Raw genomic sequence first — 14356 nt, 5'->3', positions numbered from 1 at the left:
TTGTTTCCCTGAAGTAATTGGGAGTGCTTTTAGTTTTTCTCCATTACATATAATGATTGCTGATAGTTTTAGATAGATGCTACTTATCATTTTAAGGAAAACTCCATTTATGTTCTCTAGAGTTTTTAATAGGAATGTGGTACTGTATTTTGTCAAAAAAAAGAGTTTTGCATCTCTTGACGTAATCATATTTGTTTTGTTGTTGATATGATTAATTTTGCCAATAATTTTATTTATATTGAACCAGCTCTGCATTCCTGATATAAATCCTACTTGGTCATGGTACATTATTCTGGTAATAAGTCATTGTAATATTTTATTTAAAACTTTTGCATCAGTATTAATTAGGGATATTGATATATAATTTTCTTTCTTTATTTTGGCTTTTCTTGGTTTAGGTATCAGCACCATATTTGTGTCATAAAAGGGATTTGGCAAGACTTTTTGCCTATTTTTAAAAATAGTTTATATAATATTGGAATTAATTGTTTTTTTAATTGTTTGGTTAAATTCACTTGTAAATTCATCTGGTCCTGAAGATTTTTTTCTTAGGTAGTTCATTGATGGCTTGTTCAATTTATTTTTCTCAGATGGATTTATTGAAGTATTCTATTTCTTCTTTTAATCTGGGCAATGTATATTCTTGTAAATATTCTTCTATTTCACTTAGATTGTCAGGTTTGTTGGCATACATTTGGGCAAAATAGACCCTAATTATTGCTTTAATTTCTTCTTCATTGGTGATAAGTTCACCCTTTTTTAGTAATTTGGTTTTCTTCTTTTCTTTTTCTAATCAAATTAACCAAAGGTTTATCTATTTTGGTTTTTTCCTCCCACAAAACCAGTTTTCTCCTGGGCTCTATCAAATCTAAGTTCTAAGGTTCTACTAACCTCCTTAGCTTCTCTCTGGTTCATTTTGTGGTTAATAAGGGTAAGTTGAGATCCTTCACTAATATGGTTTTGCTGTCCATGTCTTACTGTAACTTAGTTTTATTTAGTTCAATAGTTTTCTTACTTTCCATTTGATTAATCTCTCCTTTGATTTTGAGATGATCTAATTAGGTATTTAATTGGGAGTTTTAAATTTGTTCTTTTTTGTCTTTTTCTAGCTGCATGCACCATTCTTCAATCTCTTTCTCTATTATGTTCATGTAAACATTGAGAAAGAGAAAATTTCCCCTAAGAGCTGCCTTGGCCACATCCCATAAGATTTAGTATGTAGTTTCATTATTGTCATTCTCTTGGATGAATTATTGCTTGACTCACTCATTCTTTAGGATGAGATTGTTTAATTTCCAATTGGTTTTTAGTCTATCTTTCCCTGACCCTTTATTGAATGTAATTTTATTGTGCATCATGATCATGCATTTACTATTTCTGCCTTTCGCCATTTGAATGTGAAGTTTTTGTGACCTAATACAGGGTCAGTTTTTGTGTAGATGGCATATACCACTAAGAAAAAGGTATATTCCTTTCTATTCCCATTCAGTTTTCTCCAGAGGTCTGCTATATCTAGGTTTTCTAAGATTCTACCCAACTCCTTAACTTCTCTCTTGTTAATTTTGGGGTTAGATTTATTTAATTATGATAAGAGGCGGTTGATGGTTCCTACTAGTGTAGTTTTCTGTGCATATCTTCCTGTAACTGACCTTCTTTTATACGAAATTGGATGCTGTACCACTTGGTGCATATATGTTTACTATTGATATTATTTTATTGTCTTTGGTGCCTTTTGACAAAATGTAGCTTCTTTCCTTATCTCTTTTAATTAGATTTTTGCTTTTGCTTTGACTGAGATCAGAATTACTACCCCTGCTTTTTTTGTGCATCAGCTGAAGCATGTTATATTCCACTCCAGCCTTTTTATTTACTCTGTGTGTATCTCTGTTTCAAATATGTTTCTTGTAAAATATGTATTTTGGAATTGTTATTTTTAATCCAATCTGCTATCCACTTCCATTTTATAGGAGAGTTTATCCTATTCACAATTACAATTACCAGCTGTGTATTTCCCTCCATCTTTCTCCCCTGTTTTATGTCTTTAAAAATATCATCCACCCTCTGTCTATGTATACTCTTTCTAACTGCCCTAATAAGATACAGTTCTCCAGAGTTACAAGTATCATTTTCCCAGGTAGGGTAAACAGTTTAAACTTTAAAGGATATTTTTTCTTTCCTGTTTACCTTTTTGTTTCTCTTGAATCTTGTATTTGAAGATCAGATTTTTTATTCAGCGCTGGACTTTTCTTCAGAAATGACTGAAAGTCCCCTACTTCATTGAAGGCCTATCTTGTCCCCGGAGGATTATGCTCAGTCTCGCTGATTAGTTGATTTTTGGTTGTCATCTAAGGTCCTTTGCCCTCCAGAATATGGTGTTCCAGGCCACAGATATTTAATTGTAGAAGTTGCCAAATTATGGCTCATCCTGATGTTGGCTCCTTGATATTTGAATTGTTTCTGGCAGCTTGTAGTATTTTTTCCTTGACCTTATAGTTCTGGGGTTTTGCAACAATATTTCTTGGACTTTTCCTTGTGAAATCTCTTTCAGGAGGTGATCAATTTTTTTGTTTGTTTGTTTGTTTGTTTTCCCCAATGACTGTTTTGCTCTCTGGTTCTAATTTGTCAGGGAAGAATGATGCCCAGGTTCTATTTTTTGGGATGTGGCTTTCAGGTTGTCCAGTAATTTTTAAATTCTCTCTCCTGGATATATTTTCCAGGTAGGTTGTTTTTACAATGAAGTATTTTGCATTTTTCTTTATTTTTTTGTTCTTTATACTTTGGTTCTTTATGTCTCAGAGTCATTAACTTCCATTTGCCTAATTTTAGTTTTTAATGTATGATTTTCTTCAATTAGCTTTTGTATCTCCTTTTCCATTTGATTAATTCTATTTTTAAAGATGTTGTTTTCTTCAGTGGATTTTTTTCTTGCATTTGGCCAATTGTATTTTCTAAGGAATTGTTTCTTCGATCAGTTTTTGTCCTTCCTTTTCCAAGCTGTTAACTTTCTCTTGCATGCCTCTCATTTTGTTTCCCAGTTTTTCTTCTACCTCTCTTATTTGACTTTTAAAGCCTTTAAGAGCTGTTTCAAGAAGGTTTTTCAGGCTTGAGACTAATTCATATCCCCCTTTGAAGTTTTGCATGTAGGCATTTTGTTCTCTTCTGAGTCTTCCCTGTCACCATGGTACCTGTGAAAAAGGTTCTTTTTATTTCTTGATCATCTTCTTCCCCTCTCCTCCATTTCATGACTTTTAAAGTTGAACTCTGTTCCTGGAGCCCTGTCTCAAGCTTCTTATGCATCTTGGAGCTTTAAAGGCTTTGAGCACAGGGGCCATTTGTGCTTGGTTTTCACTTATAGTGCTGAGGGTAGCCTATCCTAGTCCCGCTTGTTGTTTCCTGGTTTCCCAGACTGTCATTTGCGTTCTGTCTTGACTGGAGCCTGTTCCACTGATCTGCTTTGTTTCTGTTCTATTGAGTCAGGACTGAAGGTTTCAGTTGCTGATTTGTGCTGTGATTAAGATCCTCCCACTGGCTTTCCTGGTGACTCTCTGAACTGAACTATGTACCCTTTTTACCTCAGTGAGATTAACTTTTCTTGAAGTACTTCCAATATGTCTTGAGTTGGAAAAAAATTTTCATTCTATCTCTTCATAGGCTCTATCATTCTAGACCTCTGGCAGGAGATTGGCTTCATGTTGGTTTTGAGGGAAACTGGGAAAACTCAAGCAGCTTTCTGGTTTCACTCCACTATCTTGATTATGCCCCATCCTTTTTTTCTACTTGTGGTTTTGACCCCCACGGGTAGATAATTTAGGGTAAAAACCTTGTAATCATCCAGGAAGTTGGTAATCTTACCATGTTTTTATTTTACTGTGCATTCATAGAACTCTAAGTCAAACTCTAACCCTCCTTAGTCTAAATCATCCCAATCTAAATCTTACTCCATTAATGCTTGCTCTAACTCTTATCCATGATATTTATCTCTAGCTCCAACATCTACACTTATTGTAACTCAAACTTCTCTAATTCTAATTCCACCTCAAACTCTCAATCCTCTACAAAATAGTGTCTAGGAAGGCCTAGCATAGGCTGTGTCATCTTCTAATGGATGGGCTTGAATAGGAATAGAATGAGTCTGAAATGCCACCCGAGAATGACTAAAGGCTAGGATTGATCCTTCCACTCCAGTGTTTAGTCCAGAATTTGAGCCCTTGTAGAAACCTACCCAGGTCCCTCGATTCTTCACTTAGTGTCCATGTAGATTGCACTGTGGAGAAGATAAAAAATTACATCTTTTTTTTCACTAATTTTTGGAACTTTGGCCATTTCCTGTATTTTACTTTATGCATTTAAAATGTGGTTCTAAGACTCTTATAGGTACATAGGTTTTAGCAGACTGACTGTCCAAAGAATTTAGGACACACCAAAAAGGAAGAGCCCCTGTTCTAAGAGGTAGGGAATTTAGGAGCTGAAGTCAGAAGACCCGAGTTAGAATTCCAGCTCTGTCCCTTGCAGCCTGTATGACTTTTGACTTAACCACTTTGGGTCTTAATTTTCTTCTCTATAAAAAAAGACAGGAGTATTGATTGAACTAAATCTGTGATCTAAATGTAGCAGTATCAGTCTGAAGAGAGAAAACTTCATTTGAAAGGAGGTCCATAAGGCAAGCTGACCATACAAATGCTGTATCTTCATTTTCCTCTGTGGTACAGCATTCAACTCTGAACATCCATCCATTTCTTTAGGCTAACTCTCCCAGCCTAATGGGACCTGGCCTCAACTTAGTGAGAATGCAAAAAAGAGCTCAGAATTACCAGTGACTATGATGCATTGAGAAAAAGTCAGCACAAATAGAATGACATTTATGCATGGTGGTAGAAAGGAGGCTCCTGAGACAGAATGAGAATGAAGGCCTCTACAGCCTGGTGAAAAGCTGTCTGTGTAGGATATGTTTTTCAAAGATTTGATTACTTACCTACTTTGTCTTCACTTTCAAGTGTGCCCACAACATATTGCAATCTGTACTTTAAACTCTAATGGCAAGATGTACCCAGGTTTTTCTGAAAGCATACTGATCATCATTTCTTATAGTACGATAGCATTCTATTGCATTCATATATCACAACTTGTTTGTACGTCCCTCAACGGATGACCATGCCTTTAATTTCCAATTCTTTGCCACCACAAAAAAAAGCTGGATGTTTTTGTGCATAGAGGTCCTTTTTTTTTTTTTTTTTTTTTGATGTATTGCATTCACAGAGAGGTATATGATATTGTAAGCCTGGAAAAGTAGAGGAACTACCCATGAACACTGGTCAGAGGAGTTAGAATATTACAAGGTTACGTGGAATTTGAGAGTTGGAAGAGACCTCAGTAGCCATCTAACACATTTTCATGGACAAAAAGACCCCCAAGGAAGGCAAGCCCACTGCCTCCTGCTGGTAACTCCTTTAACTTTGGGAAAATTCAGTGTGGGGAAGTTTTTCCTGACATTGTTCCTAATCTTGCCCCTCTATTTTCCTATTGTGTCTTCTGAAGCTGTACAGAAGAGAGTCCTTCAAAAGACAACTTTCCTGTTTCTCTGCCTACTTTGCCCTTACCCCACCAGCCTTTTCTTCTCTAGGGGAAATGACATTCCTAGCTCTATCGGCCAGTTCTCTTGCCATGAACTTCAGGCTCTTTGTCATCCTGGTTGCCCACACCAACACACAACAGCACAAAGCATGCCCTGGTCTGCATGTTTTTCAGCTTCTCAATGTCCTTCTTAAATTGTGGTACCCAAGACTAAGTATGGTACGTGGTACTACTCCCAGTGAGGCCTCACAAGGCCAGAGTAGAGCGAGTCTGTTGCCTCTGTCTTTGTCAAAGCTATGCCCCTCCTATTGCAACCCAAGATGGCATTCATTTTTGAGTTTACAGTTGATGAAAACCCCTAGGTCCTGTTCAGAGTAACTATCCCCCAAGCATAAATTCATGAAATTTATTTTTTGTACCCAAGTATAAGACTTTACATTTACCCCTTTGGAATATCATCATCTTAAATTCAGCCCCATGCCTATCACTTTTTTTTTTTTTTTGGATCCTGACTTTGTCATTTACTGTTTTGGTTTTCCCTCCTACTTTGTTGGCATGCTGCCTATACTTTTATCTATGTCATGGATTAAGATAAGTATTGTATTTCTGTTTTCTCTGATTTAAAGAACTCCTAGGGAAGGAAATTCCCTCTGTCTGTGCAGGTCAGCTTTGGTGAAAATCATTGAGATAAATGTTAAAATAGTGTAGTGTAGATTCCTAAGGTCCTCCCTTGGAGGCCTTCTGCCAAGTTGACTACTACTTTTTGAGTCTGGTCACCTGCCCATCTGATTGGCTCACCCTCCTATCTTTGAGCCTAACTGATTGTATTATCATTTAATCCACAGGAATGATGTGATCCAATAGGATCTTATTCCTAATGTCCATCATTTGGTATATGTTCTGTAGGCAATGCTGGCTGCTCCAAGATTTCCTTTTTTTTTTAGCAGAAAAGTGACACCACCAGATCTGTACCTTAAAATAAAAGTTATTTTGGTCATGGTATGAAGGTGGGATTGCAACAAGGAGAGAGTGAAGGCAGTTCTCAAAATCTGGGAGAGGAGCAGGGAATTACAGGTGTAATGTCAACAGCTCAGAATTGGAGATAGTGATTTGGGAGTTAACCCTAAAAAAGAGTTAATTATGAACCCTAGGAGTGAATGAGATTGTGGAGAGAGAAGAGGAATAAGTTTCCCTCTGTAAGGCCTGCGGTCCCACGAGAGAACACCAAGAATTCTGTTCTGCAAGTAGAAATGGTTGAGGAGGAGGCTGAGGATGGTCCTGGCTGAAGGCATTAATTTGTAATTGTTAATTTAGAGGTTTGTAATAGGAGATCTTGGGGAAGTTAAGTGGTGCTGAAGTGGCTAAAGCTCCTGGCCTGGAGCCAGAAGAGCCTGAGTTCAAGTCTGATCTCAGATACTCCCTAGCTGTGTAATTCATCCTAGGCAAGTCCCTTCACCCTGATTGCCTCCAATTCCTTTATCTGCGAAATGAGAAAGAAATGACAGACCACTCCAGTACCTTGGCCAAGAAAACCCCAAATGGGGTCACCGAGAATTTGACACAATTGAAAAACAACAAATTTAGAATGTAGGATTGTGAGTGTAGAGTTGGAAGAGGCCTTACAGGTCATGGAGTCCATACCCTTTGTCTTAGAGAAAAAGAAAGGCAGAGTCCATCATCTGACAGGAAATGGCAGAGCTAGGCCCACTGTATGCTGTATTCCTTCTGCTGGTAAAATGGAGTTGACCAAGTTGAGGAGGAACAGCTCCCCCCAACCCTCAGCGTTGGCCCCTGGCCTGCCCAGTCACTTTGAGTGAGCTGAGGACAGACAGCACAGTTTCGTCCCAGATGAACAACACAAAGCATGTCCTTGTTTTGAGCAGGATTTCACTCCCTTATGGGGGCTAGGTAAAGCTCCTGAGCCCTTGGCCCAACCCTGCTTATGGGAAGGCCAAAACACAGGGATGGGCAGGAGGGCTGCTTTGGATTTTAAGGAGTTTTGCCAGCTAGATGTTGTTTCTGGCCTGCTGGGAGTAGCACTGTCCAGATTAAGCACCCTGGGGTGAGATTCCAGCTGCCCTGCCCGACTTGGTTGCTTAGGTGTTTCATGGAGATGGCAGGACTGCCTTAATTGCTTTTGCTCTGTCCTTTGTGCACTGCCCCTCTCCTTCCTTTTGTTTCTGCAAAAATCCAAGGCCAGAAGGCCCCTACTCTAAAAAATTGAATTGAGGGGGAAGAGAAGAAAGGAGAGGAGAGAGGGGTAGGAAAGGCTGAGCCAATAGGGGATTGCTGGATTAATCCGGGATCTGGTGTTCTTCTTGAATTACTCAATCTTTTCTGTGTCATAAATCTGGAGGCGCTCTCTTTTCCTCTTGGTTTTAAAAAGTACAGGCTGTAGTTTTCTCACTAAATGATGGCTGACGAGATGGGAGCATATAGTGGCCTTCTTTTAAGTCTAAAATCTGGTTTATGAGGGAAATGACAACAATTCTGAGCTGAGAAATCCTGTGGCCTAGACCTGTGGTTTTCCTGGGAATGGTGAATTGACAATTATAAAAGACTATATCCACCCAGCCTGTCCTCTACACTGACCTCTGCATTAGAGTATAAGCATCAGTCTGTTGAAAAGCGGTGACTTACCTACCATATGCTGACCACATGGACAGGCTTGCCTTTTCAATACTTGTTTCCATGGCTTTGCTGAGTATTTAGAGTGGAGTTTGCCACCCTGAGAAACTTTGTGGGGGGAACTTTGCCCTCCCCTGCCCCATCCCACCAATAGTCATCAGATGGCCTGAAAGCCCAGTTCTAGGGACCTTAGTGATCATCACAAGGTTCTGTCCAGATCTCAAGAGGAACTTGCAAACTCGGCAGGAAGAGGCCATGAGGATCTCTACCCCATTGCCCGGTATCCACCAGATGTTGAACAATTGACTTTTGGTTGGCTGCTGCCCCCTCTTCCACCATGATTCCTTTCCCAGCCCTTTGGAGCTCACCCTAAGGTCTGTTCCACTTGGATCATCAGGTCTACCACCCCTTTCTCAACAGCTGTTTGTGGAAGACATGTTTTTTTGGCATTTCTTGTATGAATTAGCAGGCATTGACTACAATAATCCTTCCAACAAAATGGTGAAATCCACGTTCCTGCTGCTCTGCCCTCCGGACCCTCTGGGATTGCCATCTTAGCTGCTCTTCCAGTCTAAGGATTCCTGGGCTTTGTCATTCTCTATGCCACTAGGCCCTAAGAACCACTGAGCCTTTGTCCCTGTCAGTTGATTTCTCTGTTACATTACAGTGCAAACTTTTGGGAGGAGGTTTTGTGTTGCTTTTCTATTTGTATTAAGCAGTGTTTAGCCTACGTAAATGCTTAATCAATTAGGCAGCTAGATGGCACAGTGAATGAAGGGGTGGGCTTGGAGTAAGGAAGACCAGAGTTCAAATTGTGCCTCAGATACTAACTGTGTGACTCTGCCTGCTTGTTTTTCCTTCTGTAAAATGGGGATTAAAAATGGCATCTGCTATGAAGATCAACTAAGGTAATGCTGGTAAAGTGCTTAACACAGTGCCTAGCACAGAGTAGGTATACAGGAAGGCTTATTCCCTTTCCCCTAAATGATGTTCCAATCCATTCTATTCACAGTTGTTGTCATTTGGGCCCAGGTTACTCTTGGCTACTAAGAAAACACGTATCTCCCAGAAAAGCTAGCTAGATGCCATTTTCTTTCTTTTCAAGACCATTTCACCTATCAAATTGGAAGGTGGAAGGAATTCTTGTTACAATTAAGACTGCCTTTGTTGCCAGACAGCCCATGATATAGTAATTTTTGAACTCATGGAATAATTTCCCTTTTTTCCCCCAAGCCCATTCTTCCACCCAGCCCCATAGCCCTATGCCAGGAGTCCTTGAATATCCCTTTACCTGCTCTGTATTTAAGTTTACTCATTGTGTGATGGGGAAGACATTGGCTAGTCTGTAAGGTCCAGATTGGTAGCAGAGTTCTCACCATTTACAGCCATCTAGCTTTCAGTCACTTCTAAAATGAGGCTTCTGCTATCATTAAGTATTGGAAGGAGTCTGGATGCTTGGTTTTTGAAATGTTGCCTGTGCTCTAAATCCCTCCCAGCTCCATTTTCTTTCTTTTTGGCCATTTTCTGCATTAGTCGATATAATTGGCTCTCTACTGCCACCCTTTGGTTTTTCTGTAACATTGCTGCTTTCCACCCAAGTTACATAATGGAAGCTTACTAATTATCTTCTTGCTTTATTATTGCACATTTTTCTCAAGCTGAGCGTCTCTGTGAGTTCTTGGCTATGTGGCTAACCTCTTTAGCTCCTTTTGTATTCATTTTGAGTTAAGTGAGAGAGTACATTTGGTTGGGCTGCTAATTCTTTCCACTCTGAGGATCTATATAGAACATAGTTAATTAACATTGGAGTACTTGGAAGGATGCAGAATTACAATACAAATACTGTGGGTATCACATTCATTATCTCACTGTCAACAACCTGCCTCCACCCCAAAGGCAAGGAAACTATTAAGAAAAGGGAATTTTTAGGAGGGTTTTGTGTGTGTGTGTGTGTGTGTGTGTGTGTGTGTGTGTACCTGTGCATGTGCGTGTGTGTGTGCATGCATGTGTATTTGTGTATATCAAGCCATCTATATATCCAGCAGGTGACTTAGTGGAAAATTAGTAAAGATGACAGCTGTCTTAGAATTGAATGGGAGGAGGAATGTCACTGCCAATCTGTGGATACTATTATCTCACAGGAAATCCGAGCCTCAGTACTTAGGCCAAATATAATGAGCTTTCTGTAGTCTGCAAGGGTGGTGTAGGTGATTCATTAATCATGCAGTTCTACAAAGTCAGGGTCAGAAAGGAACTTTGAGATCATCTAGTCCCAAAGTCTTATTCAAAGTCTTATTGTTTTAGAACAAATGCTGAGACCCAGAGACAGAAAGTAACGTGCATAAAGTGATACAAGCTACTTCATAGCAAGAGTCAGTACTAGATCTCAGGTCTTTAGCTGTTATAGCTGGAAAATGAGGATGAAAGTAATCATTCTTCTGTACTCTGCCCTGGTCAGAGACTTATGTGTTCACTTTGGGCGCTGTCATTCAGGAAGGATATTGATGAGCTAGAGGCACCAGGGAAGGACCATCGGTCTGTTGAAGGTCCTTGAGTCCAACTTGGATGGGGATCCGTGGAAGGACCTGGGAATGTTCAGTTTGGAAGAGAAAACTGAAGGATATGATGGCTGTCTTCAAGCCTTTGAAGGACCATCATGCAGAAAGGGGGAAGATTTGCCTTGTTTGGCTTCAGGGGGTAGAATCAAGAGAGATGGACTCCATGCAAAGAGCAAACAGGCCTAATGTTCCAGGTAACTTCCTAAGCATTTGAGTTGTTCCCAAATGGAAGGGGCTGCCTCAAAAGGGAAAAGGAGGTGCCTTGATAGATGTTTTTAGGTTAAGGACTCACTTTATAGAGGATTCTTCTTCAGATGTCATTGAGGGGTCACTGAAGTCCCATTCAAATGAGTCAGATTCTACAACTCAGTCTACTAGTCTTTTCAGTATCCCTCTCTGTATCCTATTGCTTTCCTTTAAAAGCACCTGTTTTCCAGAAAGAAAGCCTTTCCTGACTGTAAGTTTGGAACTCTTCAAAATGGTATCTTGCCCCCATTTAGGCACAAAATTCTGTAGGGTCGATTTCCTTTTTGTATCAGACATGAAAATAAGCATGTCTTCACATACCCAGGGCTGAAAAAAATAACAATCATAAAAAGAATGAAAGCATATGCATACATGTATGTGCATCTGCATGTGTGGCTAGGTATAGACACACACTTGTGTATATACATCATTGTGCGCATGTATGTACACATAACCTTGACTGACCTCCACAAAAATAAATCCATGTAGATATATGCCCATCAATACAAATCCATAAGATACATAGTTCTGTATTATGTGTGCATGGGTATTACATATATACACACACCAAGACAGAGATGCATTCAGTTGGTTTAACTCTGTCGCCTCCTCCTGTCACGGATATGACCCTGGCTTTTTGAAGGCTCTGTCAGCAGAGCCCAAGCTCTGATAGCATCTCCTAAGATAGCAGGCTAAGGGATGGAGAGAGTGCCTTTCATCAAAGAATCAGCTTCAGAGGGGCTCGGCCACCAGGCGACGCTTTTTGTTGTTTTCCTGGGGGCAGAGCAAATCACAAAACTGTCAGCTAAGCCATGGAGGGAGTGGTGATTGGCTTCCAGGGAGGGGGTGCCCACATCAGGGAAGTATAGCAGATCATCCGAAGGATCGAAGGGTGTTTGTCTCTGCTGCTCCTTCCTGTTTCCATGGGAATCTGGAGGGGGAGGGCGGTTCTCTGCTTACGGCATTTGCAGGCAGAGCCTTGTGTCTTCATGGAGGAAGTAGAAGGAAGGAAGGAAGTGGGAAGAAAGGAATTGCTAGGAGGGGAAGGCATGGTGTTGGCACGTGACCATCCAAAGCAAGCTCATTCAGCAGGAATCGTCCCACTTTGGGGCTCTGCCTAGTAGAAGCCTTGCAGGTGAAATGACTTTTTTTCTTTAAACTGATTGGTAAAAAAGGTTCCCTTGAGTCCCAAACAAAAGAGCCCTTAAAACTGGGAAAGGAATAGGTCGTTAGGTGATGCTCCTGCCTCCATGCAGCTTTAGCCTGTTCAGTATTGCAGATCCCAGTCATCCAGATAACCTGCTAATTTGTTCACCTTTGAATCTCTTGGGAAGGAGGAGCGGGGGAGGGGGCCTTTGGCTAGAATTTCCAGACGAGTTTCTTGGCTGCCTTGCTGTACCTTTAGAAACAGCAGGCATGGCTGGGGGCATGTGCCCATGCCATACCTAACAATTCCATAGGTGATCTAAAGCTGAATCCATGTCACTTCTACACGAGTGTGTTCCTCTTCTTAGATCTTGAAAAAAAATTATGTTCTCTTTTATTTGGGACTAATGCATTGTGTCTGGTCAGTGCTGAAATTGACTAAATGTTGTAAGGTGTTTTTTGTTCACCTATTTATCTTGTTTATAAATGGCAATGAACTAGCTTATTTCTATTGCATCAAAAGCAGCGTGGTGGCTTGTGTGAGCACATTAATTATTTAGCCTTTATCTGAAGGGGGTGGGGGATGGGGGGACGCAGTTTGTTCCCTAAAGGTGCAGGAGCTGCTACGAAGGAATCTATTTCCAACTAAATGAATGTTATCTGTGTTTCCTGGAGGCCAGAGCTGTCGCTCTTGCTTTTCTGCTTGATTTGCTTTGAGCTCTGCTGAAGCAGCTCTCTTTATGTGCGCTTTTGCCGAGGATGTGTAGTCCTCTGCCTATGCATACTGCGCAGCAAAATGGTCTCTTGTTTCGGGGGTAAAGGTTCCGAATTTACATCCCGGCTACAGAGATGCAACCAGTATTGGTCACACGGGGCTTAGCTCTGGGGTGCCAACATCTAAAAGGCGTGTGCTCTTTCTGGGGAAGGAGGTATCTGCAGTTTCTTGTCTGTGCTGAGCTTCGCTCCCTTGCTTTGCCTCCCAGGGCAGGGACCACTTTGAGGTGTGACTGCCCCCTTCACTCTGGGGCCCCTGTAGCTTCCTGGTTTTTCTGTCCCCTGGGCCTTCAGAGAAAAGTGGCATAGGTAGGCCCACCCTCATGTGACTGCCTCTACAGACAGATTATCCTGTGTGCTATGACCTAGCGTACTTCTCCCTCCCGCCCCTCGCCTCGTACACATACGACTGTTTGTCCCTGTTGAAAATATTCCTACTTATGGCTCTGCCCAATCATGCTGCTTAATAATATATTGTGTGATGTTGGGCCTGTCACCCTCTCCACACCTCCTTTTCCTCATGGATGAAATAAGAGGAGTTGACAAGATAATATCTACTTTCCCCTTCATCTCTAAATCCCTAATCCTATGATTTCCCTGCGAAAAGGCCTCTGTGTTCATTTAATTCAGATGGTATTACAAAGATGGTATGGGTCTGTTACTTTCAGGAACCCCCACGGGTAAAATCTGGGCATCGATTAAGGTTCCGGTTGTATTGTCTGGAAAGTGGTTCTGGGCCCTTCCATTGAGCTTGTCAGAATAAAATCGCGTTCCTGACAGGGGCCACACTCCGATGCTATTTTGGGAGTCAAAGATATAGATCTGGGCAGTCTTGGTGTAGTAGAGTGTCACATGAGGAATCAGAACACCTGACAAACATGTTCCTTGCTCTCACTGAAAGCCTAGTCACTTATCCTTCTCTGGACCTCATAAATTTGAGAACTTGGAGAGTACTTGGAGATCATCCAGTGTGATTTCCTTGTTTTAATTTTATTTTATCTGTGTGGCAATCAGAGTTAAGGGACTTGACCAGAGTCGAGCAGCTAATAACAAGTGTCAAGTCTTTGAGGTTGGATTTGAACTCATGTCCTCTTGCCTCCAGGGCAGGTGCTGCCCCAACCCCTTTATTTTATAAATAAGGAAACTCTAGCCCAGTGAAGTCGTCACACTTTGCTTGTAGTTTCATCCTCTGAAAAGGAGAATTGAATAAGATAAGATCCTTTTGGAACTGATTTCCAGGCATTTAGTTTCAAAACGTTATGGGATTATAAGATTGTAGATTTAGAGCTGAAGGGAATTTAGCAGCCAACCACTCTCACTCCCTGTTTTTTTCAAATGAGGAAAATGAGAGCTGGAGACATTAAATAATTTGCCAAAGGTCAGAGAGGTCATAAACGGTAGAGATGGGACCTGAAGCTGTGCCCTCTGTGACC

The 14356-nt window shown here is 40.9% G+C and overlaps 1 protein-coding gene across 3 annotated transcripts in view; it reads left to right on the top strand.

Annotated features, from left to right (window-relative positions):
- The window catches only part of LOC127542516 (transcriptional repressor protein YY1-like), a 144599-nt gene that overhangs the window by 24771 nt on the left and 105472 nt on the right, over positions 1–14356 (top strand). For 2 of the 3 annotated variants that reach the window (XM_051968173.1, XM_051968170.1), the window contains exon 1: positions 11992–12138. The exons of the other annotated variant lie outside the window; for it this stretch is intronic. The gene's annotated coding sequence lies outside the window, so the exon portion shown is untranslated. Of the gene's footprint in view, positions 1–11991; positions 12139–14356 lie in introns of those variants that run through there. 3 annotated transcript variants of the gene reach the window in all.

Source organism: Antechinus flavipes, chromosome X (genome assembly GCF_016432865.1).
Source record: "Antechinus flavipes isolate AdamAnt ecotype Samford, QLD, Australia chromosome X, AdamAnt_v2, whole genome shotgun sequence".
Classification (NCBI taxonomy): Eukaryota; Metazoa; Chordata; class Mammalia; order Dasyuromorphia; family Dasyuridae; genus Antechinus; species Antechinus flavipes.
The sequence above is the reverse complement of the archived record's forward strand: the minus strand, read 5'-3'. Positions and strand labels throughout refer to the sequence as shown.